Source organism: Ornithorhynchus anatinus, chromosome 14, assembly GCF_004115215.2.
Source record: "Ornithorhynchus anatinus isolate Pmale09 chromosome 14, mOrnAna1.pri.v4, whole genome shotgun sequence".
NCBI classification, from domain to species: Eukaryota; Metazoa; Chordata; class Mammalia; order Monotremata; family Ornithorhynchidae; genus Ornithorhynchus; species Ornithorhynchus anatinus.
The window spans coordinates 1,871,638-1,888,105 of record NC_041741.1 but is presented as its reverse complement, the minus strand read 5'-3'; the positions used below and the strand labels follow the sequence as shown (position 1 = coordinate 1,888,105).

Genomic DNA, 16,468 nt, shown 5'->3' with positions numbered 1-16,468 from the left:
CCAATCGGGCCAATTGGAAATGGAAGCCTTGGTTTTCAGAGTTCCCCGGGGTTGGCCCTTTCCGACTGGGCCCAAACCCCTCGGGAGAGCAGGCTTGAGGGCCTGACGGAGAAGAAATGTAATCCTGCTCCCTCTGCTGGGATGATCTCCAAACTTCCCAGTTCAGAACCAGCTTTCCGACGCAGCGGTGTTCCTTGGATCAAGCCGGTGTCGCTCTGCGCATTCCTGGGATTTATCCGGTGCCCTCTAAGGGTCGGACATAGGGTAAGGGAGCGGAGGAGAAGGGGGTCAAGAGCGGACGACGAAAGAAGGATGCACAATCCTCACCCTTGAGATTGACCTTCTTGATCTGTCCTTTACTCGGTGGAGGAGAAATCTCCTCTCCAAAATGGACCGTCTTTTGGGTGGCCATTCAGATGCACGCCTGGAGAACAGAGGAGCAGAGAGAAGGGAGGGCTCCGTGAGCTTCGCTTTTTCTAACGTCTCATAGAATAGAAGCAAAACAAACAAAACCAAAACCCGGGAGTCACCTGCTAAGAAGAGACCAGCCTGGCACACTGCAATCTGGAAACGAGCAACAGCTTTCTATGGATCCAGAGTCAGAGGCCAGAGCATAAATGGAGGCAAGTAATAAGAAGAAGAAGGACGCTGAATAACTAGGGTATTCGTTAAGCGCTCGCTATGCGTCTGACGCTGTTCTAAGTGCTGGGATGGATGCAAGGTGATGAGGTTGGAAGCAGCGCGGTGAACGTCCAACGGGGCAGCCGTTATGAGTCGGTCATATTTAGTGAGTGCTTACTCTGTGCAGAGCACTGGACTAAACTCTTAGGAGAGTACAACAGAACGGAATAACAGATATAGTCCCTGCCCACAGTGAGCTTACGGTCTAGAGGGGGAGACAGACATTAAGAGAAATATATACATGACAGATATGGACTTAAGCGGTGTGGGGCTGGGAAGGGGGCGGGGGATGAAGAAAGGGGGCGACGCAGAAGGGAGTGGGTGGGTCGGTTTTTAAAAACAAGCACTGAGGTCGGAGTTCGGGCACGTGCTGACTCCAGGCGCCCTCCCAGTTTTAGATTCAGAGCCGGGGAGCCCGGAGACCCTGATGCATTCTCACCCTGGCACGTCTTCTTAGCACAGCGCTTTGCATAGAGTAAGCCCATAAGAACCATTATGACTAGTACGTCTGCGCTTCAGTAGTCACATCACTGAGGGCTGAATTTGTCTAGATCTTTGATTTTGTTCCCCCAACATGCCTTGATGTGTTATCTCATTTTGTCCTCACGCCATCCCTGTGAGATCAGGGAACGGTTGGGATTATCATCCCCACTTTACAGAAGAGGAAACTGAGGCCCAGAGGGGCTGATTGAGATTGTGCGCCCCACATGGGACAGGGACTGTATCCAACCCGATTTGCCTGTATCCACCCCAGCGCTTAGTACAGTGCCTGGCACACAGTAAGCTCTTTGAACAAATACCCTAATTATTATTATTATTATCATGTGATTTTCCAGGGTCCCATGGCAAGCCAGGGACAGAGCTGGGACTAGAACCCAGGTCCCCTGACCTCCGGCCCTTTGACTCTTTCCGCTGGGCCGCACCCCCTCACTCTGTCCAGCTCTGGAAACCGGGATTGAGACGAGAGTAAATTTTAAAAACCGCCCCTCGGCACTTTTTAAAAGCGACTCTTTGGTAGAATGCAATTTGGTAGCTTCCGTTCAGCTACAAATTACCCCAAGAACAGTCACTTGACAAATTAGTGCTCGGTTCTGAATGTGCTCTCGCCACAGGACCGCTTCGGGAAACACAGTGTAGATTATCAGCTTCCAAATAGCTGCGCTGGGGGTGGAGTTCAAATGTAGGTCATTTCCAATGGCTGTTTAAGCGCTTCGGCGTGCTAGCAGAAGTGGCTTTAGTCAGCTAACGGTGGTATTTACCGAGCCCTTACTGAGTGCAAAGCACTGTGCTAAGCTAAACGAACGGTCATGGTGGATTCGGTGTGAAGGAAGTGGTGAGAGCGTGGGGGGGGGTCGGCGCAGAGTCGCTCACACTCTCCCGTCCCCGCCCTCCTCGGCCCCGCCGATGGGGCACGGAGCAGAACGAGGGAGCCGGCGGGCAAAGGGCAATTGAGGCACGGTCCACGCCCCAGAAAGGGTTCAAAATGGGGAAGGGCAGTGGGCCTCAATCGCTGAAATCTTGGTTGCCGAAATCCCAACTGTGTGCTTTCTTTAGGTGTCGCCAAGGGTGCGCGGGCTTCCTCAGGAGCTGGAACGCGCTTCCGGGCCTCTAGCTCTGGGCAGGCTTTTTATGCTTCAGGGGGCCTCATCATCCCCAGTAAGTGTGAGAAAACACATATAAGTGAGAAAACACATATAAAGTACCAATATATGATTTTACCAATAAATAATAGAGGCATAGGCTCACAGGTGTTGAAGATAGGGATACGCTTGAAGGGTGGCCATTAGGCTGTCACGGCTGGGTGTTGCGAGCTAATCAGGGAAGGCTTCATGGAGCAAGAGGGACTTCAGACGAGATCTGAGGGCATACTCCATGCCCACAAGGAGCTTACACACTAAGCATTTATCAAACACTTTTAAGCGCCGCCTATTTGCAGGACTGTCTCTCTCACTTTCCCTTTTTCCCCTGTTTTTGTGTTCAGGGCCACTGGGATTTGATGGGCCATTTGCCAGGTTGGCGAGAAGCCACGCGATAACGGAACAGATGTTATATTGTAGTCTCCCAAGCGCTCAATACAGTGCTCTGCACACGGTGAGCGCTCAAGAAACACGATTGAATGAATGAACGAAACCTGTAAAAGCTTGCCAATCCAGCCTGAGTTTCCACCTTCTGTGGGCAGAGTGCTATCTTGGGCTTGGGAGAGTTCAAATGAAGTAAAAGAAATCGTTCCCACCCTCAAGAGGCTCGCCATCTCTCCCTGGGGTGGGCAGGAGCGTCTGAGGTTTCGGGGGGACAGGGGGAGGTCGAGCGATCCCCCTTGGCTGGGCGAAGCAACCTCGCGCTCAACCCCTGCCCGCCACCGCCGCCTCGGTCTCCCCTCGCTCGGCCCAACCCCCTCCACCGATAAAGAGATTTACCCGCTGATTTTCACGGGCCGCTTAAGGGTTTCATGTACCGAGGCACGCAGAGAGAATGGTAGTAGGGATAGCTTTTATTGAGCGGCCACTGGGAGCGATGTGCTGTGCTAAGCGCTTGGGAGAGTCCTGCTTTATCAAGTCCCAAATCTCTTGACCTCATTCAGCCTCCTGCACTCTCGGGGGGAACCGACGGGCACGGAAATGCAAGAGCGGGATAAAACCAAGGCAGTGTGGGAAGATCACGGGGCTCGGCGTTCTAATTCCAACTCTGCGTGCCTGTTGTGTGAGCTTAGGAAGTCACTTGACTTTTCTGTGCCTCGGTTTCCTTCCCCGTAATGGAGGTTAAATAGCTGTTCTCCCTCCCTTTTAGACTGCGAGCCCCACGAGGAACAGCTACAGTGTCTGATCTGATTGCTTTGGATCTTTCCTGACGTTTCGCCCCGTGCTCAGGGCATGGTAGGCTCTTACCAATTACTACAATTATTAAATGCTCCGCAAGCCTCCCAATTAGACTGTAAGCTCTCTGGGGGCAGGGGTCTCATCTACTACTCCTATGGCTCCCTCCTGCCACTCATCCTCGAGGGGCATGCCCCGGGTGACATCATTCCTCAGGGTAAGGCCCAGGGCAAGAAGCCGTGAGGAACGCCTATCATTCCCTTCTTCCGAGAGCATCAGCTCTTCCTCCAAGAAGAGGACCTCGGGCCTCTCCTTGGCACGGAAGGCTACCCCGCTCCTTTCATCTAAAAATACAAGTCCCCTCCAAACCACGCTGCTCAACTCCTTCCCTCCACGGAACAATCCCTTCCCGACAACTCTAAAAATAACCCCGAAAACGAGGCAAAGGGAAAGCGAAGGAAGGCCAGGGGAGCAGGAAGCCCAGACCCCGTGTCAGGAGTGAGAAGCAGCGTGGCCTAGTCAAAAATGCCCAGAACCTGGGAGTCAGAGGACCTGGGTTCCAATCCCGGTTCTGCCATTTGTCTGTTGTGTGACCCTGGGCAGGTCACTTAACTTCTCTTGCCTCAGTTACGTCATCTGTAAAATAGAGATCAAGTCCAGGTGAGACCTGCACACTGTCCAACCTGTTTTGCTTTTATCTAATCCAGCACCTAGTACAGTGCCTGGCACATAGTAAGCACTTAAACACCACAAAAAAAAAGACCACGAACTGATTTGCATCCCTGCTGCCTGGCTCGCGAGCGGAAGCCGAATCACGCAGCTGTCCCTGTCCGATAGGAGATCAGTCTTTCATCGACTCTCCTCTTCTCCAAATTCAGGTTGTCAGACGATTTGAAAATAGAGGCGTCCTCCGAGAAAGACTGGAAGAATGTTTACCGGGAATCTACCTGAATTCCTGTGGTCTTTGCTGTCAACTGGTTCCCTCAAGACTTGAGTCGCCATCCATTCAAGAGGCTAAGCTGAGCACGCTTTCCGGAAGGCAGCGGGACTGAGGAGACAGGGCTCGAGGCTGGGAGTCAGGGGGCCTGGGTTCTGGTCTCAGCTCTGCAGCTTACCCACTGTGAGGCTTTGGGCAAGTCACATAGACTCGCTTGGCCCTAGTTTCCTCGTCTGTCAAATGCGGAATACCTGTTCTTCCTCCGCCTTGGATTTAGAGCCCCGTTTGGGACGAGGACTGCATCTGATCTGATTTCCCTAGACCTTCCCCAGAACCTCTCCTAGTGCTTGGCACATAGTGGGTGCTTAGTGAACACGGGGATTATTATTATAATAAGCTGCTAACACTGACTACAAGAAACAAATGACTGCTAGAGGTCCGGCGACGCTCGCCCAAACAAACCGCGGCTTCACCGTTTCACTGGCTCCGCTCTGTTTCTCTAAGGAGCCACAGACTGTGACAACCAGAAAGTTGACGATGCCTACCTCTCAGCAGCACCATGTATTATAGTCTCCAAGGTTACTCTTAAGGGCAACTATTTATAATCGAAAGCATCAGAATGAGCTTGGTGAGTTTATCAAAACCCTCCAGGTACCTAGGTAACCACCCAAATACAGTAAAAACAATACCGTGATTTTAGAGAGTAGTTTTAATTATTTATTTAATTTAATTTAATTATTATTTATTCATTTAGCTCCTTTTTCTTCTCACGACATCCCCGTGGGGGGTGAAAGGCGGATGTTTTTCATTCTCATTTTACTAATGAGGAACCGGAGGCCCAGAAAGGTTAAGTAACTTGCCCGGAGTCACCCAGCAGGCCAGGGGCAGAGTTGGGATTCAAACCCAGGCTCTTTGACTCCTAGACCCGGGGTCTTTCCACTCCAGCGGGCTGCCGGTAACTCCACGAATGCGCTTATTTGAATTGTCTTTGGAAAACCTGCCCGACCCACTACCGACTGGAAAACCCAGGATGGTCCCGGACCACTTAGTGCTGAAGTGGCAGTTGGGGGAGGGTGGGAAGGGGGTGAGGGATAGGGAGGGAGGGAGGAACTACGGAGCAATCGCGGGAGGCCTCACGGAGGAGATGTCTGCAAACAAACAGACCACAGCTCCCGTATAATCGCAGAAAACGCTGGCGAACGGCCAGGCGCAGGACGTGCAATCAGGCATTCTTACTAAGGCGAAAACCAGATCTGCGGCTGACATCGCCGAACCTCCCAAAATAGAGTTTAAGCAGCACTCCTGGTGGGTCCGGAGCGGGTCTTCTGACTCTTCTGCACTTTCCTAAGTGCTCTGGGCCCAGTAGGTGCTCAATGAACACTACTGATGATCGTGGCTGGGCAGGTTCTAAGTGGATGCAATTTTTCTTTGTTTTCCCCAGAAAGACGGCTTAGTCTTTCTAATCCGGTAACCGTTCACCCGTAATAGAGTCCCGGCACGTAACTGTTCAAAGACTCGTATCTGTCAGTAAACTACTACTCTTCGGTTTATACCGCCGTCCGGAGCTTTGGTCTCTTAGCGGCACCGCTGGCCTAATGTGGCAGGCTGGCTCCTGGTTCCTCCTTCTGAAGAGTGGAAGCCATTCATCGCTGGAATCGAATTCTGACGTTCTTAAGATTAAAGGCGGCCGGAGTGCCCCCGCTTCCCAAGCCGCTCTCCTTTTCTTAACGTTGACAATGAATTGTAAAGTATCTGCTGCAGAGGGGAGCTTTGCCACTTCTTTTTGTCTCAGCTTGAAGTTCTCCAATTTGCTCTCTTGGGTAAACAAGTGGTTCAGAGGCGGGCAGACAGACAGGCAGGCAGGCCTGCTGCGCTGGCTCTAGGCCATTTATCCTCCTCTAGTCTCACTATCTGAGTCTCTGCAGCCATCATCCGTCCCTCCGAGAACTCGGTTCCCCCCCGGAGGGTTCCGGTACGATCCGGACCCAGCCCACCCCTCAGGGACAAACAGTCGGGTGCCAAATTATATTTTTTAGTCGCAGCAAGATTATTTAGAAAGCGCCCACTGAGGGCAACACCCTATACCGAGCGCATGAACCACACTGAATTTGAGAACTGTCAACCTGATGATCCAGAGCCTGCGGGAGTTTGGGTTCGCCCTCCGTTCCAAGACTGCTTTTTTCTACCCCTCGGCGATAGCTGCTTCACAGATATCGGGGAAGGGTCCATCACTGTGCCGTGGTCCGTGGCTTCCTTCCCCCACCCCCCCGGAGCCGTCTGCTGGGTGATACGGTGCCCTCTTTCTGCCCGTTGGCTTTGGGCCCGGAGTTCTTTACCCCTTATGCCACTGTTTCTCACCTGGCCCCTCTCAGAATGAAGATGGTCGAGACTGTGAAGGGAGCAGAAGTTGGGCGCGGATGGGTGTGTCAAAGAAGCAGTGTGGTCTAATGGATAGAGCACGGGCCTGGGAGACAGAAGATCATGGCTTCTAATCCCAGCTCCACCACTTGTCTGCTGTGTGGCCTTGGGTAAGTCACTTCACTTTTCTGGGCCTCAGTTCCCTCTTGGGGAAAATGGGGATGAACACTCTGAGCCCCATTTTAGACAGGCACTGTCCAACCCTATTTGCTTGTATCTACCCCAGAGCTTACTCCAGGGCCTGGCACATAGTAAGTGCTTAACAAATAACATTATTATCATTATTATTCTCTGGGCCTCAGTTACCTCTTCTGTAAAATGGGGATTAAGACTGTGAGTCCCATGTGGGACATGGAATATGTCCAACCTGATTAACGTATATATAGTACAGTGCCTGGCACACAGTAAGTGCCTAAAAAATGCCACCTAAAAAACATGAAATGGTTGGTTGGCCTGTCCCTCTGGGCCTTTGTGGGCAGATGGGCATGGGAGAGAGCCAGATCGTGTGCGGGGTGGATCGTCCTACGGTCGGGGCTGGAGAAGTGGGAGATGGAGACCGCAGAGTTCAGTCAGTCAGTTGTATTTATTGACCGCTTACTGTGTTCAGAGCACTGAACTAAACACTTGGGACCGAGTACGATAGAACATTGTAACAGACACAATCCCTGCCCACAGAGAGCTTACAGTCTAGAGGGGGAGAAAGACATTAATGTAAATAAATAAATTGTAGATATGAACATAAGAGCTCTAGGGCTGGGGTGGGAGGGCGGTCAATAAAGGGAGCAAGTCAAGGTGATGCAGAAGGGTGTGGGAGAAGAGGAAAGGGAGGCTTAGTCAGGGAAGGCTTGCCTGATGCATGATGTGGGGTTTGCCTGAGGCGAACCCCGAAATTCTCGCCTGCTCTGAGAAGCGACGTACGCGAGCTCCTAGAGAATATTCTTCTCGATGGGCCGTTACAGTGCACAGAAAACGGAATCGGCCATGGCCCGGCCTGGCTGGGACAGGCTTCCTACAGACGGGAGGCGGGGAAAGAGATCTTCACGGAGGCAGAGCCAAAACTCCATCCAGGGTGGCCGAGGGAATGCGTTGTTCGGGGGCTTGTAGAGAAGTCTGGATTTTATTATTTTTCTAAATGATTCATGGATCCCCTTCCAGCCCTCAGCAAGGTTTTCTCATCTAACTCCCGCTTCTGGTTTGGCATTAAAATATAGAGTGAGACGGCCAGGAGACAATCGTTTCACACGGCTCTATTTATCTCACCGCGTCTGCGATTGATGGAGAGTGGTTCCTTTCTCTTCCTCCTCCTTCTCCCCGGGCAAGCAATAGGCTGTGCTGAGCATATACCGAGAACGGAGTGCTGGGCTGAGGGCTCGGAAGCCTCCGAAATGGGAGAATAATCACCGCCTGCGGTATTTGATAAGAAATTCTACGCACCAAGCACTAGCCTGAGCACTGGGGTAGACACAATATACCCAGATCAGATCCATTCCGTTCCTCACATGGGGCTCCCGGTATGGAGGAGGAAGGACAGATATGTAATTCCCATTTTATAGACGAGGAAACAGTAACAGAGAAGTTAAGCAAATTGTTAAAGGTCACACAGCAGGCAAGTGACATTAGAACCTAGACCTCCTGACTCTCAAGCTTGTGTTCTTTCCCCTAGGCCCCGCTGCTCTCTACGTTAACGGCAGGAGAAGCAGTAGATGACACGGTCCCTGCCTTCAAGGGGTTTATAATCTAACAGAAGGCAAGCAGGTATAGATAGTACACCCGCAATGGAAGTAACAGGGAAACAGAACTGAAAACAGCATAAGTAAGCCAGAATGAATAAATGAAATAAACCGGCAGCCACTTTAGAGGCTAAGGAAGGTGGCAAACAGGGTGGAAAGACTAACAAAGTGAAGGATTAGTCAAAAATGATCTAAATCAACTGATTGAGCACCTACTCTGTGCAGCGCACTGTATTAAGCACTTGGGAGTGTACAATCGCGTAGGTAGACAGGATTCCTGTCATCATGGAGCTCACAGGCTAGTGGGGAAGACAGACATTAAAAGAAATTGCGGACAGAAGCACGTAATCGAGATGTGTACATAAGTACATTGAGAAGCAGTGATGCCTACTAGAAAGAGCCCGGGCCTCGGAGTCAGAGGACATGGGTTCTCATCCCGGCTCCACCACTTGTCTGCTATGTGACTTTGGCCAAGTCACTACGCTTCTCTATGCCTCAGTTATCTCATCTGTAAAATGGGGATTATGACTGTGAGCCCCATGTGGGTCATGGACTCTGTCCAACCAGCTTAGCTTGTATCACTTAGTACAGTGTCTGGCACGTAATAAGCACTAAATTACCCCTAAAAACAAAAATCAAGTGCTTCCATGGAGAAGAGGAGTGAAATACTTAAGGGTTTAAGATGACGCAGAAGTGCTGAAATGGCCATTTGGAGTATGAAGCGAGGAGATTAGAAAGCCATCAAACTCAAGGGTTTCCTGGAATTTACTTGGGAGAACACAGTTATGAGACACAGTCCCTCCCCTCAGGCAGCTTATAGCCTAAAAGATGGGGAGGACTAACAGGCAAAAGCCATTCACACTCATTGCAGCTGTTGACAGCGGAAGTTCGGAAGGCTGAATAGATAAATGTATAAATCAATCTAAACCGAGCATACGTGTAAATGCTAGTGGGCACAAACTCGAGGGCCTAAGGGCAGCTGCCGAACAGACGTGACCCAGGAACGTGGAGGAGCTAAAAACCGGCGCAGGAAGAAGGAGAAAACCAGCCTTGTTATTTTAGAAATGGCAAGCGCTCTGTCACTTGCCAAGGGGATGGTTGGCGTCAGAATTGATAGGTGCTCCCGAGCGAAGAATCCCTCCAGAATGATCCAGGCCCCATTTCAGAACACAGATCAATAAACTCTCACTAAATCTGAGGGGGAAAACGACTCACACCCTCCCATTTCCAACACAGGGTCAGGCAGATTCAGTAGATCGCTGCCCAAGACACTTAGCGATGATGTTTACGCTGGGGCGGAACCGGCAGGATAAGAAGTGCTCAGAACACTGGACCAGAGGGTCAAAACACAACGAGCTCGGTCCCCGCTTCTGAAAAATGCCCCGATTTGTCACGGTTCCGGCCACCCGCCCGATCGATAGACCGGGCTGAAGGAAACCATTCTTCCCGTTTTATACCTAATAGATTCTTTTTAACACCGGAGGAAAACAGACAACTTGGCCTCTTAACCAAAAGACCTGGATATTTCAGATAGTGCTCACAGCCGTGAATACGCTTATTGCTGTGGCAAGCTTCGGTTTAATTCTTCTGAGGTTAAACCAGAATGGAAATAAGAGGGGAAAACAGCAGTAAAACATGAGACGTAGCTCCTGGAGGATACAGAGGAGGTGCCTCTAGGTCTGTCAGGTATGGGGACATCCACCGGGAGAGTGAAAGAAAGGATTAATAATAATCATATTTAATGTTGGCATTTGTTAAGCGCTTACTATGTGCAGAGCACTGTTCTAAGCGCTGGAGGAGATACAAGGTTATCAGGTTGTCCCACGTAGGGCTCACAGTCTTCATCCCCATTTTACAGATGAGGGAACTGAGGCTCAGAGAGGTTAAGCGGCTTGCCCAGGGTCATACAGCTGACACGTGGCGGAGCCGGGATTAGAACCCATGACCTCTGACTCCCAAACCCGGCCTCTTTCCACTGAGCCACGCTGCTTCTCTGCGGGGCCTGAAAGAAATCAGGAAGCCCCACCCGACAGCAGCATTTATTCATTCTCTCAATCGTATTTATTGAGCACTTACCGCGTATAGAGCATTGTATTAAGCGCTTAGCATTGTTCTAAACAGCAGGAGGGTTGGATGTCTTTAGGCATCGCTGCCTGAAGCCACCAGGTGCATCCCTATGCCTCCATGCCTAGGGCAGGCCTGTGTCCAGATTGCTACTGGGGTGACCGCACAGTTTCCAGGTGGCCTGTCCATCTGTCCCTTGCCAGGACACAGACAGCACCGGATGCCTTTCTGTCCAGGATTTTTATTCTCTCCGCCCCCAGCGATACTCGCCACCTTGATCTCGGGAATCTCACGGACTTCCACAAATGGTCTTTTCTTGTGTGCCCTTTCTTACCAAAGAAATCGAATTCCAAAGTGGGGTGGCCTAAGGCTTTTTGGAATTCCTGGGTACTGCCTTCCCGACAGCTACGGTCGGGAAGGGAGGGATGAATTTTCCCCAGACTGGACAAAATTGGGGTGCAGGGAACCCAGGGTGCAAGAGTTCCAGCCTCTTCGCCAGCACATTAAAACACTCGCAGACGGATCACAGTATCCATTTTACACAACGTGGTTCTTGAAAAATTAGACCGGCCAGGAGGTGCCGATCAGCCCGTCCCCGGGAGTTGCTGACCGCTAAGGTCACGGCCACCAATCAAGCCACCTGTTCAGAACCTTCTACCTTCCCCACCAGGGTGGAAGCGGAGGGTCCGGTTTCCCTGGGCAACGGGGAACCGATTCCAAAACACTTTTTCTTTCATTTAAATGGACAGACTTGGGAGCTGTTTCGGCTGTTTAGACCGTTTGCTCTGCAGAGGAATTAGGAATGCATGAATGCCCTCGGCTCCCTCGATACGACCGCCTGATTGGAAGATATCAAGTATTAGCTGAAAACTGCCAGAAAAATCTCCAGTGTTTTTTGCCGTCCCTGCATATGTGTGTATGTGTAAGGGGAGCTGGGGGGGTTGGTTGTACACATTCAACTGTAGGCACGGGCCCCTGGGAGATGTTGTTATTATGACAATCTGTTCTGATGATAGGTGCACATAATGTGCCAAGCACGCCACTGCAGTCTGGGAAAAAGTAGGAAGCTACTGAATAAGACTTGGTTCTTGACTTGCAGAGGGTTCACACCAATTTTCAGATGAGAAAACTGAGGTCTAGAGAGGTTAAGTGATATTCCCAAGGTCACCCAGCAGGACGGTGGCATTGCAGAGTCTAAAATTTAGGTCTCCCGACTCCCTCACCCTCTGTCCTTTCCACTTTACTGCCCAGTGGCTCTGGCCGCCCATCAGATCGGCGTGGGCAGAGCAGGTCGTGGGGAGAAGGAGTGTGGGGGGGAGGCGGAGGGATGCGGCCAAATTGGGGGAAAGGGGAGGAGGAGGAAGGAAGGTAGAGAAGGGGCCTGTCTGGCGATGCTGTCCAAGATATGGCCGGTCAGAGTTTGAAAATAAGATAATACTTCTGAATGCATATGGGCAGAGGAAGAGCTGCACAGATGGGGCAAAAGAAAATATATATATATATATATATATAATATATTTTATTAGAAGCAGCCTGGCGTAGCGGATAGAGCACGGGCCCGGGAGTCGGAAGGACCTGGGTTCTAATCCCAGCTCTGTCACTTGCCTGCTATGTGATCTTGGGCAAATCACTTCTCTGTGTCTCAACTACCTCATCTGGAAAATGGGGATTGAGACTGTGAGCTTTAACTGGGACATAGGCAGGACCCAATTTTGTGTCATTTTTTTTCCCTGCTCCGGAAAGACCCCCAAACTCCCACTGGTGGGCCTGGGTAGTCGATTCCTGAAGGGCAGACCTCTGAAAGCCCCCTGAAAGGAGGCATGAAAAGAGGATGTGAGAAATGCTGGTTACCCACATCTCTAAAGAAATCTTTGCCCTTGCTGCTTTCACATGCACCTGTTGGAAGAAAGCAATCGCCCGGTTCAGGTCTGACACCAGGTACCGCCTCTACCCCGGGGGAACAAGTTGCATTAGCTTTGCAACGTGAATGACGCTGGGAACAAACTCACATTCAAGGAATCGAAACGGTAGCAGGGCTCACTTGATTGTGCTGCCGTTCCACGTCCTGGTACCTCCGTGTAAATGGGCCAAATTGCAGGGTAACGTCCGCCTTCAGTCGTATGATTTCAGAGATGTGGAAATTGCCTCAACTCCATGTCAGACGCATATTTCTCACGCTTCAACGTGTCTGGAGCCACCTTTCAATCGTCCTGAACGCTTAATTAGGATCCTTTCAAAGAAAAACTGTCATGCCAGCCTAGTGGCATTTTCCAGAGGTTGTCCCCTAATATCCTTGTACCCAACTTTACAATAACAGTCACAATTTGAAAGTGCCAGGCCTGCTCATTTTCCCAAAGCCCTTTCATCTCAGCGCATCCTCCCACCATCCCCTTGAGGAAGCGAGAGCAGATATTTCATCCCCGTTTTCGAGCGAGGGAAACTGAAGCCCAGAAAGGTAAAGCGAGTCACACAACAGACTAATGGAAGAGCTGGGACTAGAGGTCCTTGGACTGCCAAACCCGAGTTTGGAGTTTCCTGTTAAATAGGCGACTTTGGAAGTCTTCTGTACTGAAATAGCGGCTTTAAGATGGAGGCGTTGGGGGTCAGGGAGCTGGGAGGTGTGTCGTGTTACGAGCTTCTAGAATCTGATACACTTGAAACTCCTGATGTGATAACATCTGCCATCCTCTCTCCCCACTGGCAATGGCTCGTGACCACCCTGGCTACCCCACGTCCGGTCATGGAGGCCAGGAGGGTTCTCAATAATGTTGGTATTTGTTAAGCGCTTACTATGTGCAGAGCACTGTTCTAAGCGCTGGGGTAGACACAGGGGAATCATGTTGTCCCACGTGGGGCTCACAGTCTTCGTCCCCATTTTACAGATGAGGTAACTGAGGCACAGAGAAGTGAAGTGACTTGCCCACACTCACACAGCTGCCAAGTGGCAGAGCCGGGATTCGAACCCATGACCTCTGACTCCAAAACCCGTGCTCTTTCCACTGAGCCACGCCGCTTCTCACTGCAGAAGCCGATGAGAACACGGCCCTGGAAGTCAGATGGACCCAGGTTCTGATCCTGGCTCCGTCACTTGTCTTCTCTGTGTCCTGGGGCAGTCTTTTAACTGGGCCTCAGTTACCTCATCTGTAAAATGGCGGTTAAGACTCCGAGTCCCATGTGGCACTGGGTTCAACCTGATTAACTTGTATCTACCTCAGTGCTTTGTACAGCGTCTGGCACGTAATAAGCGCTTAGCGAGTATCAGAAGAAAGTGTTCCCTAATGCCGGAGCTCCAGGATGGGGTGCTGTGGCCACCAGTGCCAGCTCAACTCTTCCCGCTGAGCCAGGGATGGCAGTGCCCTGACAATCTGCCAGGCTCATGGGCACGGAAGCCAGCTGGCTTTTCTTGAGGACCCATCCTCTCCTCTCCGTGTGCTTAATAAATACAGTTGAGTGAATGAATTTTCACCCTTCATTCACCTCTTTCTCAGCCTCACTCCAATTATGTCCTTATCCATAATTTGGGCCTCGGTTATCTCAACTGTAAAATGGGGATCAAGACTGTCAGCCTGAGGTGGGATAGGAACTGTGTCCAACCTTGTATTTACCCTAGCACTTAGAACAATGCTTGTCACATAGTAAGCATTTAACAAATACCATCATCATCAATCAATGGCACTTATTATTATTATTGCCAATAATAAAATAATCATGATATTTGTTAAGCATTTACTATGTGCCAACCACTCTTCTCAGCACTGGGGTAGATACAAGGTTTTCAGTTTGGACCCAGTCCTTCCTCGTATGTGGCTCACAGTCTAGGTGGAAGGGAGTGGGACTAAATCCTCATTTTACAGGTGAGAAACCAGAGGAAGTGAAGTGACTTGCCCAAGGTCACACAGCAGACAAATGGCGGAACAGGGATGACAACCCAGGTCCACCAACTCCCAGGACCGGGCTCTTTCCCCTAGGCCATGTCGCTCCTCTAATTGATGTATTGAGTGCTTACTAGATGCAGAGCACTGTACTGCAGCGTGGCTCAGTGGAAAGAGCACGGGCACAGGAGTCAGAGGTCATGGGTTCTAATCCCGACTCCGCCACCCGTCAGCTGTGTGACTTTGGGCAAGTCACTCGACTTCTCGGTCCCTCAGTGACCTCATCTGTCAAATGGGGATGAAGACCGTGAGCCTCACATGGGACAACCTGATGACCCTATATCCACCCCAGCGCTTAGAACAGTGCTCGGCCCATAGTAAGCGCTTAACGAGTACCAGCATTATTATTTTTATTACTGAGTGCTGATGTGGACGACAGAGCCCGAAGCAGCTATCAGAGCCTGCAAGGTCACGGGACTAAGGCAAAGTGTCGGTCCTGTGCTGGGCTCGCTTTGCGTTCCGCGTGGGGATCTTGCCTCCAATTCCAAACGCACCGCACCTCTGTCTGCCCTTCACTCATTGAACTCCGGGCCCCAGGAGAAACACGACGGGCCGCGGACCAGAGAGGGCGAGTAGTCCCGCCCGAACCACCAGCACTGGCAACGACTCCTTCGCCGGTCATCAAGTCTCAGCCCTCGTTCTCAGCAGATGCCCCGAGGTATCACCGAGTCGGTCAGCCCTAACCTGGCCTGAATCTTGCACTTTCCCTCAGCCCTCACAACTCAGCTCCTCCTCCTGGCACTGAGCTTCCTGGGCAACTGCCCCCCGCTCCCACATCGATGATTAGAGATCGGAAGGCCCAACAGCCAGGGCGAGATGTTGGCATCGGCGGCACAGGGGTGGTGCCAATTCCCATTAAGCGGTTCTGGGATCCAGTTTGTCCCTGGGAGCCGGCCCAGATTTTCCTGTTGCCCCTGGCAACCTCCCCATCCAGAAGGGCCGAGCTAATGCAGAAGAGATTTATGTAGAAACAACTGATTTTATCTTATTTGGATAATCTCTGCCCCCTCCCCCTACCTTTAAGTAACCAGATATCCCTGCAAGAGCTATAAAGATTGATTTTTGCATAAATGCATTCGGAGGTGTCCCCAGAAGTCCACTGGAAGATAATAAACGAGAGTGAAGCAGCTTACCTCTCAGCAGATGGGTAATTCTTGTTCTTCCGCTCGATGTTCGGCAGAATTTACGGATTTGCTTTGAGTCAGAGTCTACTTGCTTAAGGCCAAAATTCTCCCCTCCCTCTCCCTCCCAGCCCACCTGGGGTCCGGTGTCCGGTTGTGACTCCCTAAACGGGATCTCGATGTCACAGAGAACACCCAGCCAGTGCCAGCTGTGCTCGGCCCCAGCCCGAAAGGGACTTGGCGAGCTTAAGCTGCCCGGGCCTTAGTTGGGACGATCCTTGTGGGCAGGGAATGGGTGACTCGCTCGTTCTGTATTTCCCGATTCCTAACTACTGTGCCTCGAGCCTCGTGGGGATTCATCAAATCCTGCTCCTGCTCTCCCTTCTCACTCCCGGGCCTGGGAGTCAGAAGGTCATGGGTTCTAATTCCGGCTCTGCCACTTGTCTGCTCCGTGAGCTTGGGTAAGTCACTTTACTTCTCTTGGCCCCAATTACCTCATTTGGAAAATGGAGATTGAGACCGTGAGCCCCACGTGGGACAGGGGCTGTGTCCAACCCGATTTGCTTGTATCTGCCCCGGCACTTAATACAGTCCTTGGCACATAGTAAGTGCTTAACAAATACCATAATAATAATTATTATTATTATTAATAATAATACTATCAATGTTCCATGAGCAAGTGGTGTCCATTTAAGAAAAGCAAAAATTCTTGGACAGGAGGACCCCCCAAAACCTTTTCCATTTGAAGTTTTTTAGGATATTTGTTAAGCAC

General features: G+C 51.0%; 1 long non-coding RNA gene across 1 annotated transcript; it reads right to left on the bottom strand.

The window, feature by feature from the left end:
* Positions 1–329: 329 nt before the first annotated feature.
* On the bottom strand, positions 330–16,090 carry LOC114816371. The gene is made up of 2 exons (XR_003764138.2): positions 15,709–16,090; positions 330–424 (listed from the first exon to the last, which is right to left on the bottom strand). It is a non-coding gene; the product is annotated as an uncharacterized LOC114816371 (long non-coding RNA).
* Between the last annotated feature and the right edge of the window lie 378 nt (positions 16,091–16,468).